The 8,288-nt window shown below is 38.0% G+C and overlaps 1 long non-coding RNA gene across 1 annotated transcript; it reads right to left on the minus strand.

Annotated features, from left to right (window-relative positions):
- Positions 1-736: 736 nt before the first annotated feature.
- Positions 737-5,729, minus strand: LOC129053455 (uncharacterized). Its single transcript, XR_008518289.1, has 3 exons — positions 5,384-5,729; positions 4,947-5,023; positions 737-943 (listed from the first exon to the last, which is right to left on the minus strand). It is a non-coding gene; the product is annotated as an uncharacterized LOC129053455 (long non-coding RNA).
- Positions 5,730-8,288: the final 2,559 nt, after the last annotated feature.

Raw genomic sequence — 8,288 nt, forward strand, 5'->3', positions numbered from 1 at the left:
AACACTTGTGGAGCTTCTCTCTATATGAATTATCTTATGTCTAATGAGGTGTGAGAATGAGCTCAATGCTTTGCCACATTCTTCACATTTGTGGGGTTTCTCTCCAGTGTGAATTATCTTATGATTAGTAAGGTCTGAGAAGCACTTAAAGGTTTTGCCACATTCCTTATATTTGTAAGGTCTCTCTTCCATACATATTCTCTTGTGGTTAATAAGGGTTTAGGAGCGGGTAAAGGCTTTGCCACATTCTTCATGGATGTGGGGTTTCTCTTCAGTATGAATGATTTTATGTTTACTAAGGACAGAGAACTACATGATAGCTCTTCCATGTTCATTATATTTGTAAAGTTGCTCTCTAGTATGAATTATCTTATGTTTACTAAGGTCTGAGAACCACCTATAGGCTTTATTACATTCTTCACCTTTGTAGGTTTTCTCTGCGGTATGAATTATCTTATGTTTATGAAGGTCTGAGAACGACCTTTGGGCTTTGTTGCATTCTTCACGTTTGTAGGATTTCTCAGCAGTGTGAATTGTCTTACAATTAGTAAGGTCTGAGAAGCACTTAAAGGCTTTGCCACATTCTTCACATCTGTAGGGTCTGTCTCCGGTACAACTTCTCTTGTGTTTAATAAGGGTTGAGGAGCAGGAAAAGGCTTTGTCTCATTCTTTACATTTTCAGCACTTGTCTCCACTAAAATTTTTTATGTTCAGCGAAGTATGAGCACAACTCAAAAACTTTGACATATTTATTAGGTTGACAGGTTTTGCTAAGGGTAATTAACAAACATTGATAAAGGCCATCATAACTGTTTTCTGCACATTGGAATTACCCACACTTTGGTAGCCTTTCTTTAAATGTAAACTATTAAGGTCACAGCTTCCATATTTTCTCAGGATCACTTTTTAGATGATTCTTTTATGTCATAGTCCAGCAATATCTCTACAGTAAAATAAAAAGAGAAAACTAAGAAAAAAAAAGGACTATAAATTTCTACCTCATTAGACTCAGGTGAATACACTTTACAAATATATAATTAAGCAAAGCACATTAACAAGGTGACAATAAAATATCACAGGCTCTAATTGCATAATAGAAATTTAAACTTAACAGAAATATACCAAAGAGTCTTTGTGAGAAGTCTAATAACCAGGTAAAAATTTGCAGCACCCGAAGTGAGCAAAACACAAAAAACCACATAGTGGTTTACTAAAAGTATTTTATGTTTACCCATGAAAGCCATTCTTCATCCTATGATGACTTTAAATATAGACTCCCAACTCCTGTCTCCACCGCCCAATAATAAATAAAATAATGACACCTGTGTCCATGCTTCTGGGTTTTTGAGACCTTACAATAAACTAATTTCTATATTCCATGGCAGTGTTGAAAGGAAAGTTGGTAACTGACAGTTTTGGATAGCTGAGACAAAAGTAAATGACTGTTACAAGTGAAGACAGAAAAGGGGTATAGCAACTGACTATAGGATCTCAATAAGAAACATGGAGAATGCTGGGAGTGGTTGCTCACACCGGTAATATCAGCAATTTGGGAGCCTGAGGCAGGCATATCACCAGAGGTGAGAAGTTCAAGACAAACCAGGTCAACATGGTGAAACCTTGTCTCTACTAAAAATACAAAAATTAGCTTGGTTTGGTGGCAGGCTCCTGTAATCCCTGTTATTTGGGAGGCTGAGGATGGTGAATTGCTTCGACCCAGGAGTTGAATGTTGCAGTGAGCCACGACTGTGCCATGTACTCCAGCCTGAGTAACAACAGTGAAGCTCCCACTCAAAACAGAAAGAAAGAAAGAAAGAAAGAAAGAAAGAAAGAAAGAAAGAAAGAAAGAAAGAAAGAAAGAAAGAAAGGAAAGGAAGGAAGATAGGTAGGAAGGAAGGAAGGAAAGAAAGAAAAATAGAGAAAGAAATAGAGACAGGAAGGAAGGAAGAGAAAAGAAGAAGAGAAAAGAAAAATATGGGAAAACCTTTTAAACTAAAAAACACACAAGCCCAGAGAAAACATCTACAGAACAAGCTTTAGAAACCCAAGAATCTCTAGCCTAAAAAATGTGTGTTTTATTTTCCCCAGACAAAAGAAACTTAATAAAGATTTTGACATGTCACATTTTATTATACAAATTGCAACCTAAGATTACAACATATACAAAACCTCATGATAATATGGCTCAATCAAAAATAAAAATACATATCTAGAAATCAATTATTAAAATATAAGGATATAAAAATTACCAGAGACAGTATGATTATAGTGTAGATATACTCTTAAAATTAATTATTGTTAAAAATTAACATTGCCGACTTAGTGATGCTCAATGAGTAAAATGGAAATAAAGAAATTAAGAAAAAGGAAATGAATAACAAAAATTAAACCAACAAAAAATAAAAGGCACACAAAAAATAAAAATTGTGGAGTGGAACTACAAAAAAAGACTAATATGTACTTCAACATTAGTAAAAAAAAAAAAAGAGAAAATCAATAAGCTCAGCACATTTCAAATAAAATTAACATGAAGAGCTTTACAACAAGACACAAGTTAAGCAACGTGTTGAAAGTCACATAAAAGAGAAAAAAGAATGCAGAGAGAAAAAAAACAAACGTATTATTTATATGCATGCTTCTGCAAGATTACCAATAAATTTATGGACATAAATCTTTCAAGCAAGAAGGGGGTAGGATGACATAGTTAAAACCCTGAAAAAGAAGTTCTAAACAAGAATACTATATTTTGCAAAAGTATCCTTCAAAATGAAAAAAAAAACCTTTATCACTATCTATAATAACATCTAACTAGGTCATGTCTTCAAAAGTCTCATTTCGTATCTAATTTTAAAAGACTGAAAATCACAGGATAAAAATACATTTCATGCAAGCATTAACCAAATGAGAGGAGAAGAGGCAACAATTTATTAAGATGAAAACTACCATACTTAATATAATTTACTTTATGTCAAAATTAACAAGAGACAAAGTAGGACATTCAACTATAGTAAGAGGGTTTATTCACTAAGAACTTATAAATATATGACAATTTTCCCAAAGACATAAAGCAAACATTGACAGAATTGAAGAAAAAATAGACAGCAATATAATAATGGAAAATACATCAATATTTTACTTTCAGTAGTAAATAAATAATGATAGAATATCAATGAAGGAATGAAAAACTTGAATGCATTACACAATAATTACACCTAACAAATGTATGCAGACAACGAATCACGTTCTTCTCAATACCTCAGAAAACATTTTTCTAGATTGACCACGCGTGACCCCACAAAAGAAGCCTTAATAATTTTTTAACTAAAATTTTACAATTATTTACAGCCCAAATGGAATGAAACTAGAAATCAGTAACAGAAGAAAAGCTGAAACATTCAAAACTTATAAAGATTAAGCAACACAATTTCCTGTTTTGTTTTGTTTTGAGATGGAGTATCTCTTTCACTAGGCTGAAGTGCAGTGGTGCAATATCAGCTCACTGCAAACTCCACCTCTGGGTTCAAGTGATTCTTCTGCCTCAGTCTCTGAGTAGCTGTGATTACAGGCATGCACCACCTCACCCAGCTAATTTTATGTATTTCAGGAGAGATGGGCTTTTACCATGTTGACCAGGATGACCTCGATCTCCTGAACTAGCCATGCATCCTCCTGGCCTCACAAAGTTCTGGGTTAGAGGCATGAGCCACTACCCCCAGCTACAACACACTTTTTATGATGCTCTTTTTCAATGGTTGGAAGACCTAATATTGTGAAGATACCCATGCTGTTTAAGGTGACCAACACATTCAACACAGCCCGTTTCAATTTTCAATTATACTTTTGCAAAAATAGAAAAAAAAACCCACAAAGTTATGTAAGATCTCAAGGCACCATGAAAAGCCTGACAGTCTTTAAAAAGAATTAAAATATTGGAAGCATTATACTTAACAATTTCCAAACACAAAACACACCTACAGTAATCAAAGCACTCTGGTACTGGTATAAAAATAGAGTACCAAAGTAACAAAACAGGATGCAGCACAGATATAAACTGTTGAAGAGAGAGTAGAGGTATACCACCTAGGTTTTACATTCAGCCGTTAAGTGACAATTCCTTTGGTAAGCAGGACCCAGGCAGGAGAGAAGAGTTACATTACATAGTTGCTAGTTTCAGCGATATTTAAAACTGTTCTCTGGGAGGAAAGCACAGGCTGGAGAGACACATCACCTAGCTGATAGACACAGAGATATGTGATAATATTCCCTGTTTACAGGGCACAGGCAGAGGAGTCAGATTATTATGATTCTAAGCCATTGATATGTAACAATGCATAGAAAGGGATTTGAGACAAAAAGTCTCAACACCAGGGTACTAGGCCCAGTGATATGACACTATCCCCTCATCTTTGAGGATGACATTTTTAACGTTTAGATGAGCATGTATATTAGAGTCACAATCTCATATGTGTGCTCAGACAATATATAACTTTCTCTACAACATTCGAGGGCTTTATGAAACCTGTATGAGAGATGCAAACCTCTCTGTGGCCTGCGTGCTCCTATGGACTCACAATCTTGCATATTGCTCTAAACCATGTTTGATAGTCAACGTCTACAGGCAGGGTTAAGGGAGAAGACCCATTATTATGCCTGTGGGATGGGTAGAGAAATGAGTCACCATCTCCCCTGTGGCCAAAGCCACATATAAATATCACAATTTTAACTGTGTACTGTATTCTTTTGTTAGACTCAGGACCTCAATAGTGGGAATTATTAATATGGAATAGTGACGACTCTTAATTTCACCTGGGTGTGCAACCAAGAGTCCCATTCTGAACCTTTTGCTGGTTCCTGTTATGAAAATCTTTACCACCAAAGGGTTTATACAATATAAGTTAGCTTATGTGCGTTATTACAAATATGCAACCCAGGACCTTAAATATTACCTTAAGCCAAACAATGAGAGGAAAAATATCTCCTATTGGCTGTATCCCAATATAAGTTTGATCTTCATGCCTGTGAACTAAAGCAAGGTATATGTCATAATTCCATATGTGAGCAAAGAACAAGACAGGAGGTTAACATTACATAGATCATGTACCAAGCAATATGTCACAATACTTTCTCTAGGCAGGGTATAAAAATTTGGGTCACATTAACCTGGTGCTGGGCCAAGCACTGGACAACATTCCACATGTGGAAAATACCAAACCAAGTTATGAGAGCCAAAACCCCTACATAATGGGCCCAAGATATGTCAATGTATATTCAGTGGCTCCAGCATGGGCAGGGGAGTCACAGTCATAAGGGTGCTGGGCCCAACAATATGCAATATGCCACAATTTCCTCTTTATGCATAATCCAGGAAGCAGAGAAAAATCACCTTGGTGTTGAGCCATTCAGTAGGTCAAAATTTCTTCTTTGTTGGTATAATTCAGGAAAAACAGGAGAGTTACATATTTTGAGTGCTGGGCTTAGCAATATGCCAAAATCCGCCTATTGTGAAGGCCCAGGCAGCAAAAGAGTCATATCACTTAGGTCAAGGGCTCAGAGATATTTCAAGGTGTCCCAAATGGTCAGGGCTCAGGCAGATGAAGAGAGTCGTATCACCTAGATGCTGCCCTAGGAATATGTCACAATGGAACATGAGAGCAGCATGCAGGCAGAAGGTCCACATCAATTGAGTGCTAGGTTCTGAGATATTTCATAAGGATCTCTTCACATAGCACCCCGCTAAGAGAGTTACATCAACTAATTGAAGGTTCTCTGCTTATATCACAATGCTCCCTGTGGGTAGGGTCCAAGGAGGGACTCACATCTCCTAGGTGATAGGCCGAGAGATGTGTCACAATATCGTCTATGGAACATAGCCCTGGCCAAAGAGTACCATCAGCTGTGTGCCTGGCCTAGAAATATGTCACACTTCAGGTTGATGGGACCCCAGCAAGAGTCCCACTTAGCCTAGGTGGCAGGCCCAGAGATATGTCACAATTCCCTTCTTTGTGCATGGCTGTGGCAAAATAGTTCTCTTGCCTGTGTGCCTGGCCTTGCAATATGTCTCTATATTTCCTTTGGGCCTTTTTAGGGCCCATTCCAGACAGGAGAATTATATCACCTATGAGGTGAATACAGGGATATGTCACAATAATTTGGTGGGCATGTCACAGGCAAAAATGTTACATCACCTGGGTACTAGATCCAGTGATAAGACAATCCTTACTGAGAGAAGGGCCCTGGCAGGAGAGTCACACCACCTTGAGGCTGGCATTAAGTAGATATCACAATCCCATATATGAGCTGAAACAAGTCTAGAGAGTCAGATTACACAAGTGCTTGGCAATAATTTATATCACAATCACACTGTCAGAAAATTCCAAAGGTGAGATTTAAAATACCAATCATTTCTTGTTTTCATCTTTGACAGTTGACTCAATCCATATGAGGTAATGACAGTTCTTACTGTCAGCTGGGTGTGCGTAGAAGACTCACAATTTTACCTGTGTGCTGAGCCCTGCTTTGACTCCTTCTGTATAACCCAAAGACTCTGTAAAATATGTGTGAGTGTTGTAATCTTTTGCAACCTTTGTATAAAAGATGGTCCAGAGTATCAGGCGTGTCCCTAAAACTAGTTATCTAGTTATAAAAGTCAAAATAGCCTCTATTGCCTGAGTCCACATATGAGGGCCATTATCATTCCTGTTAGCCATGCCTAGATATAGGTTTTAATTCCCTCTGTGGTTATGAAACAGGCAGAACAGGCACATCACCTAAATGCTGGGCCAGAAATATTCCAATATTCCTTTTGTGGGCAGGGTTCTGTTACAAATATCACATATTTGTGTGCTCAGTCCAGCTCTGTGTCACAATGTTTCTTGTGGGCAGTCTCCAGGCAGGAGAGGAGAGTCATATCACCAAAATGATGGGCCCCGAAATATGTCACAATGCTTCCTGTGACAGGGCCCAGGCAAGAGAGTTATATCATTTGGATGCAGTGTTTAGAAATGCTACAATTACTAAAGGAAGCCAGGTAGAGGCAGGAGAGGAGAGTTATGTAACCTAGATGATGGGTCCAGAAATATGTTATAAATCCCCTTGAGGACATTGTTAGGATAGCACAGTCAAATCACCAAGTTACTTGGCTCAGGTACTTATGAAACTGTCATTTGTGGGCTATACCAATTCAGAATTATTAAATCCCTTAGGAGCTGGACAAAGGTATAAGACACAATTACACTTGTGGAAAGGTTTAAGAATAAGGGTCACCATCCTGCATATGTCCTAGCTCCACTCATGAGTTGTTATTAGACTTTTGCTATGGTTTCTGGTATATGGCACAATATTACCTGGACAGAGGGAAAGCAATAAATTCACATAACCTACGAGGCTGTGGCTCCAGTGTGATATCACAATTTACTTTGTGGACGGGACACTGGCTGAAGGGTCACATCATCTGAATGCTGATTTCAGTGACATATCAAAACTTTGTCTGTAGGCAAGACTTTGGCAAGAAAGAGACTTACTTCACCTAGGCAATTGACCTAGATTCATGTCACAATGTCTGTTCTGTGCAGTACAAAAGCTGAAGAAAGACCTCACATTGGTGCTGGGACCAGCAATATGTCACAATCTCCATGAGGTTAGGGTACAGGAAAAGTGAACCAGCATCACCTAGGTGCTCAGCCAAGGGTTTTGTTTCGATGCTTTCTGTTGGCAGAATCCCCCAAAAAGAATCACATCACCTGGATGCAGTTATGTGTCACAATGCATTGTAAGTGCAGGGCTAAAGGAGTAGAGAGGAGTCACATCACTTATGTGATGGACATAGATATAAAACAATTCTCTTTGTAGCCATGTATTAGGCAGATAATTCACATCACCTGGTTGATGATAAAAGTGATAGATAAAAGTGCCCTTTGTAGGCAGAAACATGGTAGATGTTGTGTATTGCAAAGGTGTTTGTTATACTTATGGCACAATTTTATCTGTGGTCTGGGCCTAGAAAAAGAGTCAAGTTATTCATGCACTGGGAAAAGTTACCTGACCCAATCACACTCTCAGAAAGGTTTGCAAATAAGTTTCACAATCCACATAATTTCTGGTTTCCTGTATGTATGTCGTCAACTCTTTCTATGAGTTTGGTGGAAGTAGAGGAGTCAAAATCTCAACGATGGGCAAGATCCATGTATAGGAGCTCCAGTCGCATTTGAAGACTGTGTTCCAGTAGAGGAGTCACAGCACCACAGGCATGCTGAATCATGCTTCAAATGTTACCAAAACACCTGTGAATC

This window comes from Pongo abelii, chromosome Y (genome assembly GCF_028885655.2).
Source record: "Pongo abelii isolate AG06213 chromosome Y, NHGRI_mPonAbe1-v2.0_pri, whole genome shotgun sequence".
In the NCBI taxonomy this organism is placed as follows: domain Eukaryota; kingdom Metazoa; phylum Chordata; class Mammalia; order Primates; family Hominidae; genus Pongo; species Pongo abelii.